This window comes from Carcharodon carcharias, chromosome X (genome assembly GCF_017639515.1).
Source record: "Carcharodon carcharias isolate sCarCar2 chromosome X, sCarCar2.pri, whole genome shotgun sequence".
Lineage (NCBI taxonomy): Eukaryota > Metazoa > Chordata > Chondrichthyes > Lamniformes > Lamnidae > Carcharodon > Carcharodon carcharias.
This window is the reverse complement of record NC_054507.1, coordinates 24,037,369-24,059,213: the sequence shown is the minus strand read 5'-3', so window position 1 is coordinate 24,059,213 and position 21,845 is coordinate 24,037,369. Positions and strand designations below refer to the sequence as shown.

The window sequence follows — 21,845 nt, the reverse complement described above, 5'->3', positions numbered from 1 at the left end:
TGATCAGTTGATGAATCATGTCATGTTAAATACCACCTCCTTCTCATTGCTCCTCATTTACCTTTCCGATCGGCATTGCCCTTTACCCACTAGTTGTGCAGATCAAATGTCAAAATCTAGTTCGCCCACACTTACAGTAAAGCGGGTCAACTGCAATGTAGTGTGGGCATTCTTCTGGTGACACCCCGTAAACGGTACGGTAAAACATTAAGCAAATAATTACGTCCAATATTAATGCTTGCTGAACTCTCTCACGTCTCCACGCATTATATATTTCTCGATACATTAGGAGTCCCTTTTTGTTCTGCCTTTATTGAAATCTATAGCAACCTCATTCTCTAATATAAATTTACCACCAAATTAAGTTAGTATGTAAATATCAAGGAGTCTCACTCCCACCCCCTACTCCCTCCAGACACTGAAATTGTGACATGGATGGCACTTGTGTTCAGCTACTCTGGATCTGCTTATTATACGGGTATATTATGTATTTTAATGACTGTAAAACATGTTATGGGAAGTGCAAAATATGCTTTAAAAGTCTCAGAGGGATGTATTTTTATGATTTCCATTCAATCCTATATTGTTTATTTATTCTAGTAAAGCTGTTGGTAAAAAATTGAGTTTTAATTGACTAAATTGTCTCTGAACTAGATGGGAAAAAACAATATAGTTGAGATTTTGTGCAGGCTATCCTAATAAAGCTTATTTTTTAATGGATTCCTGCCCAAGGGCAACGCACAGTTGTAACACTGTCACTGGAAACAAAATGGACACAATATTAATCACAGATTCATCTTATAACACTGTAGTTTCTTAATCACCAAAGTGAAGGACTGTTTAGGAAGAACCCCATTTTCAGAAGTTGATATGCAAGGATTTCTGGGTCTCGTGATTTCAAAGCATATGATTAGGGTTTATGGTGTAAAATTGGAAAAAAAACTGTCTCAAAGGAAATTGGGTAAGCACCTGAAGGGAAAAAATTGCAGGGGAAGGGAATGGGACCAGCTTAATTGCTCTTGCAGAGATTCAATATGGGCTTGATAGGCCTCCTGTGCTGTAACCATTCTACAGTTCCATTCTGTTATTACATGGGATTGCAGAGCTGTTGCCACCTTTTTCTAGGGATTACGTTCTGCAGTTCCTTCCATTTTTCCATGAATACCGAAAACTTGTTCACAAAAGAGTTGCTGTTCCTCATAATCGGTCACTGGCTTATGAATAAATCAAATTCTGTCAATATGTGAAACTCTGGGATTTTTATGATCCATCTTGTGGGGATTGTGTTGCATGATTCCATCCATTTTCTTGAGAAAAATGAAAACCAGTAATCTTACATGTCAATCCTTTCTGGCCATGAATAATATTTTACAAAGTTGCAGTGGATTGCCTGGGAACCCAGAAGGCTTCCCATCTTTCTAACTAAATGTCAAGTAAGGAAAAGGGAAGGTTTCTCTGCCAGCTGTGGGAGCACCATTGCCACAAAGACTGCAGCAGTTCAAGAAAGTCCACCAGCTTCTGGAGTAATTAGCCAGGGGCAATAAATAGCAGCATTTTCAGTGTCACCCATACCCCAAAAACAAATGCTGCTCATAGGCACCTTGCTTTCTGTTGCAAACTGGATTTGGCAGAAACTAGGGAGTAGGTTGCCCACTTGACTGGATAAGATTGATGGTCGATGTTAGTCCTTACTCCTAAAACCTCCAGACTTAATGGCTAAAAACAATTAGTGCAAGTAAAATCATGTTCAGTAGAGTTGTTACTGATATTACAGTTCTGTGCTAATGAGTGTAACCAGAAGGAGAATGAGCTGCAGCTGGCGGAATGCTTGCAGATCAACAACTAGCATTTATAGGGTGCCTTTAATCTAGGGAAACATCCCAAAGTGGTTCACATGAGCATAATCAAAACAAAATATAGACACTAAACCAAAGAAAGGTATAGTAGGAGGGGGTGACTAAATGCTTGGTCAGTGGCAAGTTGAAAGGAGGAGAGAGAGGGAATTTCAGAGCTTAGGGCCTAGACAGCTGAAGGCAGAGCCCCCCAGTAGTGGGTAAAGGGGGTGAAAAATGTACAAGGTGGTTGGGTTTCAAGTTAGGCCTACCTATTGCTGAAATCACTGGGTTCCTCTGGGCCTAGTCTCAGAAGGGTTCCTTCAGCAGAAGGGAAGTTTGCACAACATCCTGCATTTATATAGCACCTTTTAATATAGTAAAATGTCCCAATTTGCTTCATAGGAGCATTATCAAGCAAAATTTGACACCGAGCCACCTAAGGCAATATCAAGACAGGTGACCAAAAACTTGGTCAAAGAGGTAGATTTTAAGGAGTGCCTTAAAAGGAAGGGAGAGATGCAGAGATGCATCATATCCATGTATGTGATGGGGAAAATTGCATCTATGTGGTAAAACTGACAGGAGAAACCTGTTGCTCAAAGTTGCCCCATCCAATTGCTGGTGAATGCAATGGAGAGACAAAAGTGTGTGTGGACCTGGAAGATATGGGTACAGTCCTCAATGAATACTTTGCGTTGGCCATCACAATGGAAAAGAATGACACAGGTGTAGATATCAGGTTGGAAGACCGTGAAATATTAGAGGAAATTAACATAGAGAGAGAGGAGGTACTAGTGGGTTTAGCTGACTTAAAAGAGAATAAATCTGCAACCCTGAATGAGATGTATCCTAGGCTGTTGAGGGAGGCAAGGGAAGAGATATCAGGGGCCCTGGCAGTAATTTTCAAATCCTTTCTGGCCACAGGTGCGGCACCAGAGGGCTGGAGGACTGCTAACATTGTCCCATTATTAAAAAAGGGAGGAAGGGAAAGACCAGGAAATTACAGGCCAGTCAGTCTAACCTCGGTGGTGGGGAAGTTACTAGAAAGAATTCTGAGGGACAGAATATATCTGCACTTGGAGAGGCACAGATTAATCAGGGATAGTCAGATTGGATTTTTTAAGAGAAGGTCGTGTTTGACAAATTTGACCGAATTTTTTGAGGAGGTAACCAGGAGTGTTGATGAGGGTAATGAATTTGATGTAGTCTACCTGGACTTTAGCAAGGCTTTTGATAAGGTCCCTCATGGCAGACTGGTCAAGAAAGTAAGAACCCATGGGATCCAAGGCAAAGTGGCACATTGGATCCAAAATTAGCTGAGAGGCAGGAAGCAGAGGGTGATGGTAGAGGGATGTTTCTGTGACTGGAAGTCTGTTTCCAGTGGGGTCCCGCAGGGCTCAGTGCTGGGGCCCTTGCTGTTTGTGGTACATAAATGATTTGGACTTAAATGTAGGGGGTATGATCAAGAAGTTCATGGATGACACAAAAATTGGCAGGATGGTAAAGAGTGAGGAGGATAGTGTAATCTGCAGGAGGATATCAATGGACTGGTCAGGTGGGCAGAGCAGTGGCAAATGGAATTCAACCTGGAAAAAGTATGAGGTAATGCTCTTGGGGAGGGCTAACAAGGCAAGGGATTACACTATGAATTGTAGGACCTGGAAAGTACTGAAGATCAGAGGGACCTTGGTGTGTATATCCACAGATCCCTGAAGGTAGCAGGACGAGTAGATAAGGTGGTTAAGAAGGCATATGGAATACTTGCCTTTATTAGCCAAGGCATAGAATACAAGAGCAGGGAGGTTATGCTGAAACTGTATAAAACGCTTGTTAGGTCACAACTGGAGTACTGCAGTTCTGGTCACCACATTATAGGAAGGATGTGATTGCATTGGAGAGGGTGCAGAGGAGATTTACCAGGATGCTGCCTGGGCTGGAGGGCCTGAGCTGTGAGGAAAGATTAGACAGGCTTTGGTTGTTTTCCTTGGAGCAGCGAAGGTTGAGAGGGGACCTGATATATGTATATAAGATTATGTGGGACATAGATAGGGTGGATAGGAAAGCACTTTTTCCATTAGCAGAGGGGTCAATAACCAGGGGGCATAGATTTAAGGTAGGAGGTAGAAGGCTAAAAGGGGAATTGAGGAGAAATTTTTTCACCCAGAGGGTGGTAGGAGTCTGGAACTCTCTGCCTGAAAGGGTGGTAAAGGCAGAAACCCTCATGACATTTAGGTATTTAGCCTCCAGGGCTATGGGCCAAGCGCTGGAAAATGGGATTAGCGTAGTCAGATCTTTGTTGATTGGCACAGACACGATGGGCTGAATGGCCTCCTTCTGTGCTGTAAATGTCTGAGTATATAAAAGTCTTCAAACATTTGAACCAGGAATGTGTTGTTTTTCAGGTGAGACAGAAGCAGTATGTTGGTGCTATGTGGTGCTTTGGCACAGAAGTAGAATGTGGGTATATGCTGACAAATACGTGTTTGCCAATTTTCTTGAACCATACTGCCACAGTGGAGGTGTAGAGCCATGCCCTGGCACATTGCCAGAAGGAAGAATTAGAGATCCATTAATACCATTTGTGGTCTGCAGTACCTCCTTAATGCTGAGCTCAAGCAGTGTTGGGAAGAAGCAGCTCAACCACCTCATACCAAAATAATAAATAAGGCACAATGCCACACACATTGCTAACCAAGACAAATGGTATTGTATGTATTGGTTTGAATACAGAGAGAACATCTATTTTTAGCCCTCAAACAAAGACTGCAAATAAACCCCTTTTGCAGCTTGCCACCTATCTGATTCATGGGATCAATGCATCCTCAGCAATTTCGACCACTTTGATACCTATTTATCAATTGAATGTCATGGAAGGGGCAGGGAGAGTAATTGTACTCTTTGCAGCCACGTGGTTTAACATACAAAGCCTCTGGTTTGTCTTTTTTCCAGAAATATACTTTATTCATAAAATTTATAAAAGTACATTGTAGAACATTTCAACTTGAAACTTAGTGCACTAAAATTTGATTTGTCTCCATACAGCATATTCCACTCTGAGGTGCCTCCATAAAATTATAATACTCTTGATATTTATAATATACATTCCATGTCAGCCATGCAGCCCGAGGCGTTCTACAAGTTTTCTAGCCCCTTGGTGTACAATGGCTGACAGATCTTAAGACAGCAACCTTTCCCCATTGCAAAGCCTCTGGTTTGTCTGTCACCTGGAGTACACTGTATTCATACAGGAAATGAAATGTACAGGTTTCTTTTTACCACTTTAGGCAGATGAGAAAAGACTCTTGCTGTGTTCTTCCCTCAATCACATGGTTTATTTTGCATGCAAGGCATTAACTGGCTGTTCAGCCTGCTGATTGTCATGAATGGTTGCATCCATTTGCTAAAGTCCACAGATTGTGTTGCAAGATGTATAAGCTTCAATAAGCACAAGCAAGTAACTGTTTAAATTCATGTGCTGTGCCAGGAATTCTTCTTTCTGTTCCCTACCCCCACACAAGCTTTTGGCCATTTAAATAGCTTCAAATTCTATTAATTTACAAAAGAAAACCATTCCTTATCCACTGCAACAAGTCAACATTTCACATAAACGGCATGAGAAACAACAGTCCAGGAAGCATTTGAAAATTATCCATGACCCTTGACCTACTAAATTAAGAAGATTACTGAATAAAGACAATGTGCGCCAATATAAACCGCCTGCTTGTACAGACTCTTTGAACGAAGTACCAGATTAAGGGGTCAGAACTTTCTAACGTGTTGGGTGTTGTACTCTAGTCCCTCAAAGCTCTCTCATTTTCTTTCCAGCATTGCTTGTTAAAATGACCGGGCTCTTTAAGTTCCAAATTCGGTTGCCACAGCAGATGATGACTGGCAGGGCTCATTGTCACACTAACTGGCTCCATGGTCAAGGGATGTTGCATGACAACTTAATAAGTTAGCAATTGGGTCAGAGTTTGGAGCACCTGAAAAATCAGATGGTACAAATCTGTGTGTACTTTTTTGCTCCAAAAACAAAACTGGGGAGATACCAAAGAATACAGTTGTAGCCACACCACCACCACCTCCTCCACTGCCCACCCCCCCACCAAATAATGCCGCCTTGGACACTAATATTGCATCTCCCCCCCCACCACTGCCTCCCCATCTGCCCTAACATCTTTGATTTAAAAACTTGAAAATTGCACATCCCCACCTCCTGTTGCTCCATCAAGCCTGCGTGCCCCACACTAATGACAGCCAGAGCACCATGATTAAACATTTCCTTTCCACAACTCAACTGCACAGCCAGCATGTAATCTTTTGAGACAGACAAGAAGAACCCAGGCCAATAATGGAAAGAAAATACCCTGGAAAATTTCTTACCAACCCATTTAGGTGACTGAAAACAGTCCAGGAGATCACATGGCTCACATTGGTTCTCATCAATAAGGACAAACCAGCCCAATGCTATTTATGTAAAGAGATTTACTACATAATTGGATCAAGCATTTGAAGCTCAAGTTTTGCCACCTGGAATAATGGACCATCTTAAGGTCTTTACGCATCCTTAATCAGTTAACTTAGCTAGAATTAACCAAAAAAGGAACTGGTCTTATGGCTTTCTACTGCTCCTATTTCTTATGTTCATATGCCTATTCTCCACATGGGGCCCAAGCATGTCAGAATCCATGAGGAAAGGCATCATCACCCTCATCTACAAGCACAAGGGGGAAAGGGAGGAAATTAGAAATTGGCGACCCATTTCATTGTTGAATGTGGACTATAAGATTCTGTCCAAGGTCATCGCCAATCGTGTCAAGTCCACTCTGGAATTGTTGATCCACCCTGACCAGACCTGCGCTGTGCCTGGCAGGAAGATCTCTGGCAGCCTTGCGCTACTCAGGGATACGATTGTCTATGTGCAAGACAGGGGCGTGGACACCTGCCTCATCAGCCTGGATCAGGAGAAGGCCTTTGACAGAATATCGCACACCAACATGGTGGATGTGCTCTCCAAAATGGGGTTTGTGGAGGGAATTTGCAACTGGATCCAACTGCTCTACACTAACATCAGTAGCGCAGTCTCAATCAATGGTTGGGAATCAGATAGCTTTCCTATTAAATCTGGAGTCAGGCAGGGCTGCCCCCTCTCCCCTGTCCTGTTTGTGTGTTGCTTAGATCCCTTTGCTGACTCCATCAGGAAGGATCCGGGCATAAGAGGAGTGACGATCCCAGGCAGTGGAGGCACTCAGGTCAAAGCCTCCCAGTACATGGACGATGTCGCTGTCTTCTGCTCGGATCTGCTGTCGGTGCGCAGACTGATCAACATCTGTGACCAGTTCAGGTCTCGGGAACAAAGGTAAATCGTGGGAAGAACGAGGCCATGTTCTTTGGGAACTGGGCTGACCCATCCTTTGTCCCCTTCACCGTCAGGGCTGACGGCCTGAAGGTGCTGGGGATATGGTTTGGAGGGACTGGGGCATGTGTTAGAAACTGGAAGGAGCGAGTGTCTATGGTGCAAAGAAAACTGGGCATGTGGGAGCAATGCTCCCTCTCCATTGTGGGTAAGAACCTGGTCATCAGGTGTGAGGCACTCTCGCTGTTGCTATATTCCAGACTCCTGCGCGATGGCGATCACCCGAGCCACTTTTCGCTTTATCTGGAGATCAAAAATGGATCGTGTCCGCAGGGACATGATGTACAAGCCTCTAGGTAAAGGGGAAAAAATGTGCCCAACATCGCCCTCATACTGATGGCCACCTTTGTGTGCAGCTGCATCAAGCTGTGTGTAGTCCCTCGGTACACAAACACCAAGTGTCACTACATGCTGAGGTTCTACCTGTCCCCGGTGTTGCGAAGGATGGGTCTGGCCATGCTGCCGTGGAACGCTCCAAGTAGTTGAACTGTGCCATACCACCTGTCCCTCGTGGAAAAATTTATGCAGAGAAGCAATTTTGACCACAAGTCCATCAGGCAGTGGTTGGCACATAATGTCTTAGAGGCCCTGCGGGAAAAGGAGAGGGTGGACCCTGTGGGATGGTTCCCTGAGCAGACCGTCAAAGTCATTTGGCAGAATGCCTCATCGCCAGAACTTTCCAACAAGCACCAAGATGTAGCTTGGCTGGTGGTGAGAAAGGCCCCCCCAGTCAGATCCTTCCGACACGCCAGGAGTCTCACCCCCTCTGCACGTTGTCCTCAAGGTGGCTGTGGTGGGGACGAGACCATTGTTCACCTCTTTGTGGATTGTGCCTTTGCAAAGAAGGTCTGGAGAGAGATGCAGTGGTTTCTGTCAAAGTTCATCCCGAGCAGTTCTGTGACACAGGACTCTGTGCTCTCCAGGCTGTTCCCAGGGGGATACACACCGAGACAAACATCAACTGCAGCTGGATGATCATCAACTCGGTGAAAGACACTCTTTGGTCTGCCTGTAACTTGTTGGTCTTCCAGTGCAGAGTTGTCCCCGACCGAGTGTTGCAGACTGGCACATTCCAAAGTCCAGGACTACGTGCCGAGGGACGCACTAAAGCTTGGGGCAGCCGTTGCAAAGGTGCAATGGGGAAGGGACGCTATCTAAGACCTTTCTGCCATAGTGCACCAAGGGGCTGGGAATTGTTTACAGCCCCTTGGGCTGTACAGCTCACAATGAAGGTATGCATGGAATGCTAATTGTATTATAATTGTATTGAAGCACCTCAGAGTGCAACATGATGCATGTTGATAACTCCAATCCCATTGCAATTGTCTGACTGTCTGTAATGACCATATTGAAATGATTGTAATATTCATTGATTGTATTGAAGCACCTTGTGATCCATGTGTAAAAGTTGAATCCGATTGCACTTTTTGTGATAGTGATTTATAAATGTTTTGTAATGTTCTTCCAGATATTTTATGAATAAAGTATATTTAAAAAAAAAACGTTCTAATCCCATTGATTTGACTCTAAAAGACGGCCCGGACAAAGACATTTTACGAAACACAAGGTACTATTCTGGTGTTGAAGTGTAGGTGTGTTCCTTTAATGTCTAGTTGATACAGGGTAAGCTGGTCTATTTGTGCAAAGATCAACAATGAGGTTTAAGTGGTTTTGGCATTTTCTGTTGGAGAGTATTTACATTATAAATAGCTGTCTTTGTTCTTTTATATAACTCCTCCCTATCAAGCGCAGTATGCACGTTTGTATTGCAGGATATCAGAAGTGATGGCTATATAATGGTTCCTGATCTGTTTGAGCTCAGAGGCCTTGACTCTTTACCTCAAAGCTCATTTGATTTTTAATAGGAACCACTGATGCCTTCATCGATGATTAGTTTGCGGGCATTGCTGAGCCTGGTCATGTGAGGGAATTGAATAAGCACCTATTGGGTTACAGTCATGAATTCATTCTCAAGCTCAGTGATGCCTCTGTCCAGGTCTCCTGATGTCACCCACATTGGCTAGAAACAAGAAAAGAGGTGACTCCACAGTTCGGTGCTGTCAATAATGCAGTCAGGCACACTTAAATGAAAGTGAATAACTGATAAAAGAATAACATCTTGATGCACATTCCTTTTCTGATGATTCTTGCCCCGGTTAAACAAATAGAATATTTAAATTAAGGTCTCCATTTTTTCAAGTAGTGTTGTATTGCCTCAGTAAAGCCCATGTGTTGAGCCCTTTTTGGCAATCAACGCATAACTTTTTTATAAGTGTTTTTAATTGAGGTGTGAAAATTGCCGAGGAACCAATTCAGTGATATTTGAGTCTTTCACCTCATCAGGTGCTGGGGCTCAAGCACTTTGGGCAATCAATGTGACAAGTGCTTTTGTTTAGGTCTGTAAACTGTCTCATCCAGTGTTAATATTCATGCTTAGTGATTTTACCCACTTTTAAAACAGTATTGTAATTGTAATCCAGTTTACATTCTATTGTTAGTTTTCTCAATTTGATACCATAGTTAAAATGGACAAATGAGTAGAATGGTTAAGTACTAATGACTAATTACTATTTTGTCAGGTAATTTTAACAGTTTTGCCTCTGTGGTTACAGTGGGCAGCAAGATCCTTTTCGACACGTCCTCTCTCAAAGCAGACATCTCTGAGGTGAGGAGAAATTACAGCTGCCCTACCTCATTAATGGCTTGATTCTTAATACAATGATGGTAAGACAATCTCTTGAATAAAATAAAAGGCGATACTTGCCGTGTGGAGCAGTGTTGTGTTAAGGGGAGCCCCAACAACCCTTTACGCATTGAAGCCTGGCTAATGTAGTGCCAAAACTGAGCCGTCAGTGTGGAATTCCCTTCCTCAATCAGTTGGACGTTCTATATCTGACCATTCTCTTCAGGATCTTGAAGAATACCAGATAGTTACTTATTGAACAATTCGTCATATTCTGTTCCTAATTTTTGATGATGACATCTGTTACTACAGAATTTTAACATAAATGCTTTTATATTATTTTACCTTTTTTTTGCTGTGACTTACGATCTGAATAAATTTCCTTCTCTATTTAGAGAGGCCCAACCTGTAATGGGTAGGGCTAGTTATAGGAATCTCCTTGCCAGGGCATTGTGTCGAATAGAATTAACTCAACCATGGCAGGTTCTGTGTTACTGACAATGAGAATGTCTTGCATGGCATGGGTTGTGTCTTTAACAAAAAATGAAGTGAGTGTTGCCACCACTGTCAACAAATAAGTTCAAGGCAAGGTGGGCATTATGGCCTGACTAACAGCAAGCAGAAATTCGAACTCATGACTAAAAGTACAGCAGGATTCCCAATGAAAGCAGCATTATTTCTCCAGCAAGATGCGGTGAGTGGAGGATAGTTAGATAATACAAAATGTGTGTAGAATCAATCCCAGTCACTTAGAATGGTCTCCAGGTGATTGATGGGTGAAATTACCCAATCATCTGATTGGGAATAGTGGTGTTACTGTATGCAACCATCTCCATCAAACAAACGGAGGAGAGGATGTTGTGTTGCATTTAGTATTTTACCTTTCACTATGTGGTCCCATAGGAATTGAAAGAAAGTGGCCCAAAGTAGATAACACTGAAGAAATGAAATGCTTCATTTCTCAGCTGCCTTGTACTATTTTATATTCTGATGGTTCTGCTGATGACAGGCAGGGCTGAAGGAAAGCTCACTGTAACCAATGGCTGCATTCAGATAAGCAGCAGAAACAAAACACTTCTGACTTGGGCAATTAAATGGGTGGTACTTTATTCCCATCACTACGAAACTCTAAAGGAAGTCAAATGTATGATGTGTGAATGATCATCTACACTTGGTTTAATTATAATAGGTCAAGTGAAAGTGGACCTGGCCTCCAATGATTTATTTTGTCAAATATTAGTAGCAATTCTCTTCTCTACTTTTATTCACCCGGAAAACTAAGTATGCGTGCAGTGTTTTTTTTAATTCCATACTCTGAAGGTTATTTCTCTTCAGATGCCATCTTCAAGTACAGCTATTGTTGGGCCATATGTGGGAGCGGATTATTTAAGATCAGATTTTAACACATTGCAATGCTTTAGTTTCTTGCTAGTACAGGTGAGAAAAAATGCCCAACTGGGACTGTGGAAATGTAGCCCAAGCTCACAGACCAGATTGAACGATATGTCACAAATTGGATAAATATTTGAAGGGCTTATTTTGCAGGGCTGCAGGGAGAGAGCAGGGGCATGGACCTAATAGGCCAACTCTTTTAAAAAGCTGGCACAGACATGATGGGCTGAATGGCTGCCTTTTGTGTTGTAAGATTCTATGATTTTATGATTCATGCATCTTCACTAAGGTTCACTTCTGTATTCTGATAAAGTCTCATCCTTATGTCTCCACCCCCATAAAAGCTTTTAAAACCTTCAAAATATCCTAAGGTCTTGGTACCCTTCACCTTTTCCCTCCAGTTCAGGCCATAGTTCATGCTTTATTTCTGGCATTGGTAGCAGCATTTTTGCTCCTCAAAACCAGCACAAAATCCAGTTCTTCACCTTGCTTGGTCCTTGAAAGGATTAAGTATTATCTTGCCTGTACAGACTTGGGGAATTGCCTGAGTTTTGTGATAAACTGCCCAAAAATGACTTTAACGTTCCAAGGAAGTGCCTGGGCATTAGCAACAACACACTTAAAATTACCAGGGATGTAAACAAAGATTCGCATTCATTGCAATCCACTTTGAAGTAATAGGGAATGGTCAAAGACAGGCTTGTGGTTTGACTGCTAAAGCTTCACTGTAGCAGTATTGTCACCAGGCTTATTTAATATATTGTGCTCAGCTCTAGCACTCTCACCTCTAAGTCAGAAATGATGGGTTCACATCCTTCTCCTGAGACTTGAACACATAATCCAGGCTGACACTCCAATGCAGTGTTGAGGAAGTACAGCACTGTCAGAGATGCTAACTTTCAGATGAGGCCTTAAACTGCGGCCCTATCTGCCCTTTCAGGTGGATCTGAAAGATACCATGACACTATTTAAAGAAAAGCAGGGAAGTTCTCCCTAGTGTTCTGAACAAAATTAATCCTCAATCAACAGCACAAAATTGGATGATCTAATCATCATAATGTCTGCAAGTGAGACCTCAAGTTGACTGGGATCGGAGTTGATGCATGGGAATTCCTCACTGCTGACCAGACTACCTGGAGGCAAGCAGTCAGGAAGAGCGTGGAAAGAGCAGAGGACCAGAGGTGACCAGATGGCGGAAAAGAGATCCTGTCGAAGGAAGGAACATCAGTCGATCTCGAGCCAATGCTATTCATCTGTGCCAGCTGTGGAAGGGACTGCCACTCTAAAATCAGCCTCTTTAGCCACAGCAGACGATGTTCAATACAGAAGTGACATACACCCTGGGTGCAATCCATTGTCTCCCGAGATGGATGGATGCCATCCAGTTATTTCCATTTCTGTTTGTGGGAACTTGTGCACAAGTTGGCTACCTTGTTTTCTATATTATAACCATGATTACACTTCAGGGAGGCAGTGGTGTAGTGGTGTTGTCACTGGACTAACAATCCACAGACCCAGGGTAATGCTCTGGGGACCATTACCGATTGTCATAAAAATATATCTGATTCACTAATGTCCTTTAGGGAAGGAAATCTGCCATCCTTACCTGGCCTGGCCTACATGTGATTCTAGGCTCACAGCAATGTGGTTGACTCTTAAATGCCCTCTGAAAAGGTCTAGCAAGCCACCCGGTTGTATCAAACTGCTATGAAGTCTAAAAGGAATGAAACTGGACGGAACACCCGGCATCAACCCAGGCACCAGAAACAACAATGACAAACTCAGCCCTGTCGACCCTGCAAAGTCCTCCTTACTAACATCTGGGGGCTTGTGCAAAATTGGGAGAGCTGTCTCACAGACTATTTAAGCAACAGCCTGACATCGTCATACTCATGGAATCATACCTTACAGATGATCTCCCCCTCCCCACCATCACCATCCCTGTGTATGTTCTGTCCCACTGGCAGGACAGACCCAGCAGAGGTGGCGACACAGTGGTATATACTGGGGAGGGAGTTGTCCTGCGAGTCCTCAAATTCATGAAGTCTCTTGGCATCAGGTCAAACATAGGCAAAGAAACCTCCTGCTGATTACCACATACCGCCCTCCCCGTAACCCCCACCCCCCCTCAGCTGATAAATCAGTACTCCTCATGTTGAAACCACTGGAAGGAAGCACTAAGGGTGCCAAGGGCACAGAATGTACTCTGGGTGAGGGACTTCAATGTCCATCAGCAAGAGTGGCTTGGTAGCACCTCTACTGATCGAGCTGGCCGAGTCCTAAAGGATATATCTTCTGTACTGGGTCTGCAGTGAGGGAACCAACAAGAGGGAAAAACATGATTGATCTCATCCTCACCAACCTACCTGCCACAGGTGCATCTGTCCATGACAGTATTGGTAGGAGTAACCACCGCACAGTCCTTGTGGAGACAAAGTCCCAGCTTCACATTGAGGATACCCTCCATCGTGTTGTGTGGCACTACCACCATGCAGATCAGACAGATCTAGCAACTCAAGACTGGGCATCCGTGAGGATCTGTGGGCCATCAGCAGCAGCAGAATTGTAGTCGAACATAATCTGTAACCTCATGGCCCGGCATATCCCCCACTCTACCATTACCATCAAGCCAGGGGATCAACCCTGGTTCAATGAAGAGTGCGGGAGGGCATGCCAGGAGCAGCACCAGGCATACCTAAAAATGAGGTGTCAACTTGATGAAGCTATAACACAGGACTACTTGCATGCAAAACAGCATAAGCAGTAAGTGATGGACAGGGCTAAGCAATCCCACAACAAGGGGATCAGATCTAAGCTCTGCAGTCCTGCCACATCCAGTCGTGAATGGTGGTGGACAATTAAACAACTCACTGGAGGAGGAGGCTCCACAAACATCCCCATCCTCAATGATGGAGGAACCCAGCACATCAGTGCAAAAGATAAGGCTGAAGCATTTGCTACAATCTTCAGCCAAAATTGCCAAGTGAATGATCCATCTCGGCCCCCTCCAGAGGTGCCCAGCATCACAGATTATATCTTACAGATAACATCCCAGACACCACCATCACCATCCCTGGGTATGTCCTCTCCTACCGGCAGGACAGGCCCAGCAGAGGTGACAGCACAATCGTGTACAGTCAGGAGGGAATTGCCTTGGGAGTCCTCAACATTGACTCCGGACCCCATGAAGTCTCATGGCATCAGGTCAAACATGGGCACGGAAACCTCCTGCTGATTACCACAGCCCTCCCTCAGCTGATGTCCGTACTCCTCCATGTTGAACACCAATTGGAAGAAGCACTGAGGGTGGCAAGGGCACAGAATGTACCCTGGGTGGGGGACTTCAATGTCCATCAGCAAGAGTGGCTCGGTAGCACCACTACTGATCGAGCTGGCCAAGTCCTAAAGGATATATCTTCTGTACTGGGTCTGCGGCGAGGGAATGAACAAGAGGGAAAAACATGTCCAAATGAAGCGAATTGGCGTCTTCAACCAATTCGATTCACTCCACGTGATATCAAGAAATGGCTGAAGGCAATGGACACTGCAAAGGCTATGGGCCCTGACAATATTCCGGCAATAGTACTGAAGACTTGTGCTCCAGAACTTGCCGTGCCCCTAGCCAAGCTGTTCCAGTACAGCTACAACACTGGCATCTACCCGGCTATGTGGAAAATTGCCCAGGTATGTTCTGTATACAAAAAGCAGGACAAATCCAACCCGGCCAATTACTGCCCCATCAGTCTACTCTCGATCATCAGTAAATTAATGGAAGGGGCCATCAACAGTTTTATCAAGCGGCATTTGCTTAACAATAACCTGCTCACTGATGCCCAGTTTGGGTTCTGCCAGGGCCACTCAGCTCCTGACCTCATTGCAGCCTTGGTTCAAACATGGACAAAAGAGCTGAACACCCGAGGTGAGGTGAGGTGACTGCCCTTGACAGCAAGGCAGCATTTGACTGAGTGGCATCAAGGAGCCCTAGCAAAACTGGAGTCAATGGGACTCGGGGGAAAACTCTCCGCTGGTTGGAGTCATATCTAGCACAAATGGTTGTTGGAGGTCAGTCACCTCAGCTCCAGGATATCACTGCAGTAGTTCCTCAGGGTAGTGCCCTTGGCCCAACCATCTTCAGCTGCTTAATCAATGACCTTCCTTCCAACATAAGGTCGCTGATGATTGCACAATGTTCAGCACCATTCACGTCTCCTCAGATACTGAAGCAGTCCATGTCCAAATGCAGCAAGACCTGGACAATATCCAGGCTTAGGCTGACAAGTGGCAAGTAACATTTGCACCACACAAATGTCAGGTAATGACTATCTCCAACAAGAGACAATCCAACCATCCCCCCTTGATGTTCAATGGCATTACCATTCAGAACTTGCAGGTGGTGGTATTCCCTTGCATCTGCCCTTGACCTTCCAGGTGGTAAAGGACATGGGTTTGAAAGGTGCTGTCTAAGGAGCGTTGGTGAGTTGCTGCAGTGCAGCAACCATCTGTTAGATGGTACACGCTGCTGCCATTGTGCATCAGTGGTGAAGGGACTGAATGTTTATTGTGGTGGATGGGGTGCCAATCAAGCGGGCTGCCTTGTCCTGGATAGTGTCAAGCTTCTTGAGTGTTGTTGAAGCTGCATTCATCTAGGCAAGTGGAGAGTATTCCATCACACTCCTGACTTGTGTCTTGGAGATGGTGGACAGGCTTTGGGGAGTCAGGAGATGGGTTATTCACTGCAGAAGTTCTCTGCCTCTGACCTGCTCTTGTAGCCACAGTATTCCTATGGCTGGTCCAGTTCAGTTTCTGGTCAATGGTAACCTCCAGGATGTTGATAGTGGGGGATTCAGCAATGTTAATGCCATTGAATGTCAAGGGGGGATGATTGGATTCTGTCTTGTTGGAGATGGTCATTGCCCAGCACTTCTGTGGTGCAAGTGTTACTTGCCACTTATCAGCCCAAGCCTGGATATTGTCCAGGTCTTGCTGCATATGGACATGGACTGCTTCAGTATCTGAGGAGTCGCCAATGGCGCTGAACATTGTGCAATCATCAGCAAACAACCCCACTTCTGACGTTATGATGGTAGGAAGGTCATTGATGAAGCAGCTGAATGTGTTTGGGCTGAGGACCCTGAGGAACTCCTGCAGTGATGTCCCATCTTCCTTTGTGCCAGGTATGACTCCAACCATTTGTTTAGTTGTCACCAATGATGGGAACTGGTCATGTCTCATGAACCTAGTTTGCTAGAGTTGGTGCCTTGTTTTGTGGAACCTCTTGGATTTGTTGGGACGGAGGGGTTCAGAAGGTAGCCAGTTCGCTCCCGTCCCCATCACCCCTGTGTGGTGATTTAAAATAAATATTACTATTGAATTATTCAAAGTATTGTTTTGTTTGCCTAGCTTGGCACCTGCCGCTGAAAGTGGCAGATACCCAGCTTCCAGGTATTGTAAATGTCTAATAAGCTGACTGGTTGTGGACCATCCAAACATGACCCTCCCCTGTAATTTTAATTACTGTCCCCTTAGTTCCTCCTCCTCTACTTCCTGGTAGATAGAAAAGGACAGAAGAAGCAATGAATATCCCCTCATGCGTTACTTGTCGTTTTTGTTATTTTATGCTTCTCCACATTGTCTCAACATTGAAAGTGAGCGGTCCACTATCACTTTTCATTCTTTCACAGTCTCCGTGTGCTAATTTTATTGCATTCATTGTGATACTTATTATATTTTATACCTTGCTGTTGAAACCCTCCTCCAAGCTTTTGGTAACTCCACATTTGGCTACTCCACTGCTCTCCTAGCCGGCCTCCCAACTTCCATTCTCCATAAACTTGAACTCATGCAAAACTGTGCCTGTATCCAAACTCGCACAAAGTTACATGCATTCACCCATCACCTCTGTTCTTGCTAAGCTACGTTGGCTCCTATTCTACCAATGTCTTAATTTTAAAATTCCCATCTTTGGGACAAATTGAAACCAGTTTTATATGGAGTGCAAAAGCAGTGAGGGAAAGAGTCAACCTCCATAACTTGCAGCCTTAGCATGGTTTCTCTACTAAAAATATCTCTCTATATAAAACTCACTCTCGACATCATGTTATCTCTTGGGACAGCCAGCTTACCAGACCAGCCACATCCATATCGTAAGTGGAATGTTCCCAAAATAATTGAATAGTAAGCATATTGATGGTGAAATATCACAAAAATGATAGGCAAAAGATGAAAATGAGAATTAATACCAGCAAAATGATAACAGTATTGATTTATTTAATGTGGTTTTGTATAAGTGGGGGAGATGGTGGCATCGTGGTAATGTCACTGGACTAGTAATCCAGAGACCCAGGCTAATGCCCTGGGGGTATGGGTTCAAATCCCACCATGGCAGCTGATGGAATTTAAATTAATTTAATAAATTAATTGTCATCAATTGTCATAAAGACCCATCTGGTTCAGTAATGTCCTTCCTTCCTAAGGAAGGAAATCTGCTGAGCTTACCTGGTCTGGCCTTTATGTGACTCTGAATTGTTCTGTGAAATGTTTAGTTCAAGGGCAATTTGCCAGCGATCCCACATCTAATGAAAGAATAAAGAAAAAAAATACAAGTAAGAGCTCTTCTGTAAACTTAAGGGCTGGAGAGGAGTACTTTCTGTAAAATTCTGCCCACTCCGCAGGCATGACCTAAAATCTATAACAATGAATATTTCCTAGCTGAGAGAAGGCATTTTAGTTGTGTCCATTGTAATGGAGTTTATTGGAAAAGACCCATTGGTAATGCATCTCTTGTTCGCTGCCATCTCTGTGAGTGGGAGAGTGCTGTCCTTCCCAGGTCTGGCCACTAATGCTGTTTCAACAATGCCATTCAGAAGATTAGTACCGACTAGGATTTCCTCTCCTGCACACACATCTTTTCAGACAAATTGCCAAATATTTCTTTTTCGGCTGGGGTTTGTGGGGATGGTGTTGAGGTTTCTTTACATTGAAAGCACTTTCTCCTTCATAATGGGGTTTTTAAATTCACACCTGTGTGGAGCGATCACTGTCCAACCCGAGCTGTCAGTGTTGTGTGACGATCAAAAATAGTGACAGATTTGCAAACACATCTAAAATGTATGGAGCTGTGTTCAGATTTTTTTTTCAATGTAACATATGTTTAAAGTATGTCATTTTTTAAACCAAATGAGTCTCACTTTCAAACGGGAAACTTGAAAGGCAGCAGAAAACTATAAATTTACCATATTGTCAGGGAGTGTCTGAAACTGGATAAATTTAAACAGTAGCCAAATAGGTTTACATAATTATTGTTGGTCTTTAAATTATAAAGTGTAAATTATACCCAGTGACCTGACCTGGAGTGAAGTTAGAATGGAAAGCATGTGACATGTTTTTAAATAGTTTGTGGCAGAGTGTTTCCACGGTAACATTCATTTGTTTGCAGAGTCTGTGCTGAAGGGAACTCACTGCAAGCCGGACTGTGTCTTGTTTTGAAATCCAAGTAGAATAAATAACTGGTGTATTTTAATATTCTTCATTGGCTATTTGGATAATTCAGTGGATAATTATGATTTTTAAATGAATGGTTTTTTGGCTGGGCTGTGTGAGCTGGAGGTTCCAGTAACTGGGTTGATGTTGCCTTCCCCTTAGATCTCTGACGGTATTTTTCCAAATCATTCTCTCAATACGAAGAACAATCTTCTTTGAAAGAAAGTAAGACTTGCATTTACATAGGGCCTCATCATACCTTAAATTCAATGAGTGGTCTTGACATGTGGTAACTGGTTAAACAAATCTGCAGCTGAGTATCTGCATTTAAGATGCCACAAATGAGATGAGTGACCAGTTGATCTGTTTTCAGTGGTGTTGATTGAGGGAGGAATGTTGGCCCAGGACATGAGAACACTCCCTGCTCCTCTTTGAATAACACTGTGGGATCCACCTAAGCAGGCAGATGGGGCCTCAGTTTAAAGCCTCTTCTGAAGATGACACTTCTCATATTTGATTCCCCTCTTGGAGCTGCTCCATTGTCCAGGACTAAAATCCCCAAAATCCCACAAAATCTATCAAATCTCCTTTATTATATATTTTTAAAAATTACATTCTGACGATTATAAATGGTGAGGTTATCAAGGAATGTAGAGAAACGGCAGGTAAAGGGTTTGAGGTGCTGATCAACCATGATCTAATAAAATGGCAGAGCAGGTTTGAGGGGTTGAATGGAATACTCCTGTTCCTAGTTTCTTTTACCTAACTGGAAAAGGGAGGGAAACATTTCTGATGTATAAAGAATGAAAGTCAGTCTGCTCAGCCCTTCACCGATTGTCATTCAGCTAGTTTTCCAGGTAGGCGCTTGGCAGGTGACTTGTTGGGAACAGCAAACATGTGAGCTGAGTGTTGAATTAGTGACTCATCTCAAGCAGCTGCAGAAGCAAGTGAAACATTGTTTTCTGTGAACAAGGTCTGAAAATCTCTGCAAGTAAGCAGGCTACAAACTTTCTATCAGTGAAGGAAATGGCAGCATATTGGAATAGATGCTTTTTCCCTAAATTGTTGTGTAATTGAATGGTAACAGCCTGGGAGTTTTTGCTTAGAATGTTTATTGCTGTACTTGCATTCAGCAAAGGACAACTTTGCTCATGGGTTTTAAAAAGATATTTTTTAAAATGCCTCACTCCTTTTCTTTTTAATGCTGCCTCTGCTCATATAGGCGATTTGAAAACTCTTGAAAGGCTGTGTGCTTGTTGTGACTGCTTTTGGCGAAAAGGTTTTATTATGTGATTAAAACAAAATGCAAGTGAGATTTCAGTAAAACAGAGTTTTCACAGTGCAATGTACTTTTATGTTAAAGGTGGACTTCAGTTATTTGCATATCTCTGTTTCCACTCTGTAAAAACACCCAGCCAACTGGAGTTGTTTGGAGAGAGCATTGTGAGCTGTAGAATTCGAGAGTTGAGTAGAAGTGGATACAAGTCAAAGTGAATTAATAATAAAAAACAAAAACAGAATTACCTGGAAAAACTCAGCAGGTCTGGCAGCATCGGCGGAGAAGAAAAGAGTTGACGTTTCGAGTCCTCATGACCCTTCGACAGAACTTGAGTTCGAGTCCTTGGACCAGTCAACTCTTTTCTTCTCCGCCGATGCTGCCAGACCTGCTGAGTTTTTCCAGGTAATTCTGTTTTTGTTTTGGATTTCCAGCATCCGCAGTTTTTTTGTTTTTATCTCTGTGAATTAATAATAGTAGCATGAGATGTGTTGGTATAAGTACTGTTTCTCCTGTGGTATATTGGAATATATTAATCTATACATTAAAAATATTAGTCTGCGCACACACTCAACTATTTTCATTACCAATGTGTAAATGGGAATTTATAATGAAAACTGCTTGTGTAATCTTATCACATTGCAATGAGGCCCTCCCATCAGTGAAGGCACTGCAGTCTCACTATTGGGAGTGTAAATACAGTTTGACAAGTTTATATAGGCAATTCTCATTATAAATGTGGACATAGTTTTATAGTCCTTTGGCAGTACAGAACTTGAGTATTGCTGAAAAAAAAGACATACTGTTTAAGCTTTTCGTCTTGCACACATCAGGACAGATGAATTATAAATTGTTGTTCCCTTTACTGTTGGTAATCTTGTGATCTGTCTTGATGAAAAGCTTAGACATATGTAGTTTTATGTTTCTTTTATAAATTTCCAAGAACAGATTTAATGACTTCCGAATGGGGACTGAATTGCGTCTTTGTGCCCTGGTCCAATTATCCTTTGTGTTTGAACCCTGTTTCAGCTGAAGTTGGCACATGGCCTTGGTTCACCATGTGCAAAATTATGGGGTTCCACCTGCTGCATACCTGCAAGTCTGTCTTTCTGTTCTTTTTCTCTTTAGTTTAAATCAACAGGTGACTGGCTGACTGCCACTCGCACCCCTTCAAGAAACCAGCATAAAGCAGCTCTTGATGGTGCTCTACCCCAAGAGATGTAATAAGGAATAGGGAATTTGGGTTTTGCAGACATAGGGAAAATTGTTTTGCTAAAAATTGCTTTTGAACTATTGAACAGGGGTGACACATACCGCAGAATATTTTGTTCAAACTCCTCTGCTGACTCAATACAACAATTATGTTGAACTTGTATAAGACACTAATTAGGCCCTCATCTGGAGTACTGCATCCAGTTCTGGGCACCATACTTGAGGAAGGATGTGAAGGAGAGACTACAAAGGAGATTCACAAGTATGATTCCCGGGATGAAGATCTGTAGCTATGAGGATAAGTTGGAGAAGTTGGGACTGTTTTCCTTGGAGAAAAGAAGGCTGAGAGGAGACTTGATAGAGGTATTCAGGATCCTCAGGGGAATGGACAGGGTAAATAGTGAGAAACTGTTCCCACTCAAGAGAACATCAAGAACTAGAGGGCACAGATTCAAAATAATTGGCAGAAGGTGTAAATGTGATGTGAGGAAACATTTTTTCACTCAGAGGGTGGTTGGAGTCTGGAACAAACTTCATGAAAGGGTGGTGGAG

At 43.2% G+C, this 21,845-nt stretch overlaps 1 protein-coding gene across 3 annotated transcripts in view; it reads left to right on the top strand.

Annotated features, from left to right (window-relative positions):
* LOC121273186 (cysteine/serine-rich nuclear protein 2-like) overlaps positions 1-21,845 on the top strand; it is an 87,408-nt gene that overhangs the window by 643 nt on the left and 64,920 nt on the right. For 2 of the 3 annotated variants that reach the window (XM_041180179.1, XM_041180176.1), the window contains exon 2: positions 9,864-9,975. The gene's annotated coding sequence lies outside the window, so the exon portion shown is untranslated. The remainder of the gene's footprint in view (positions 1-9,863; positions 9,976-21,845) is intronic. The other variant, XM_041180177.1, reaches the window with a different exon arrangement.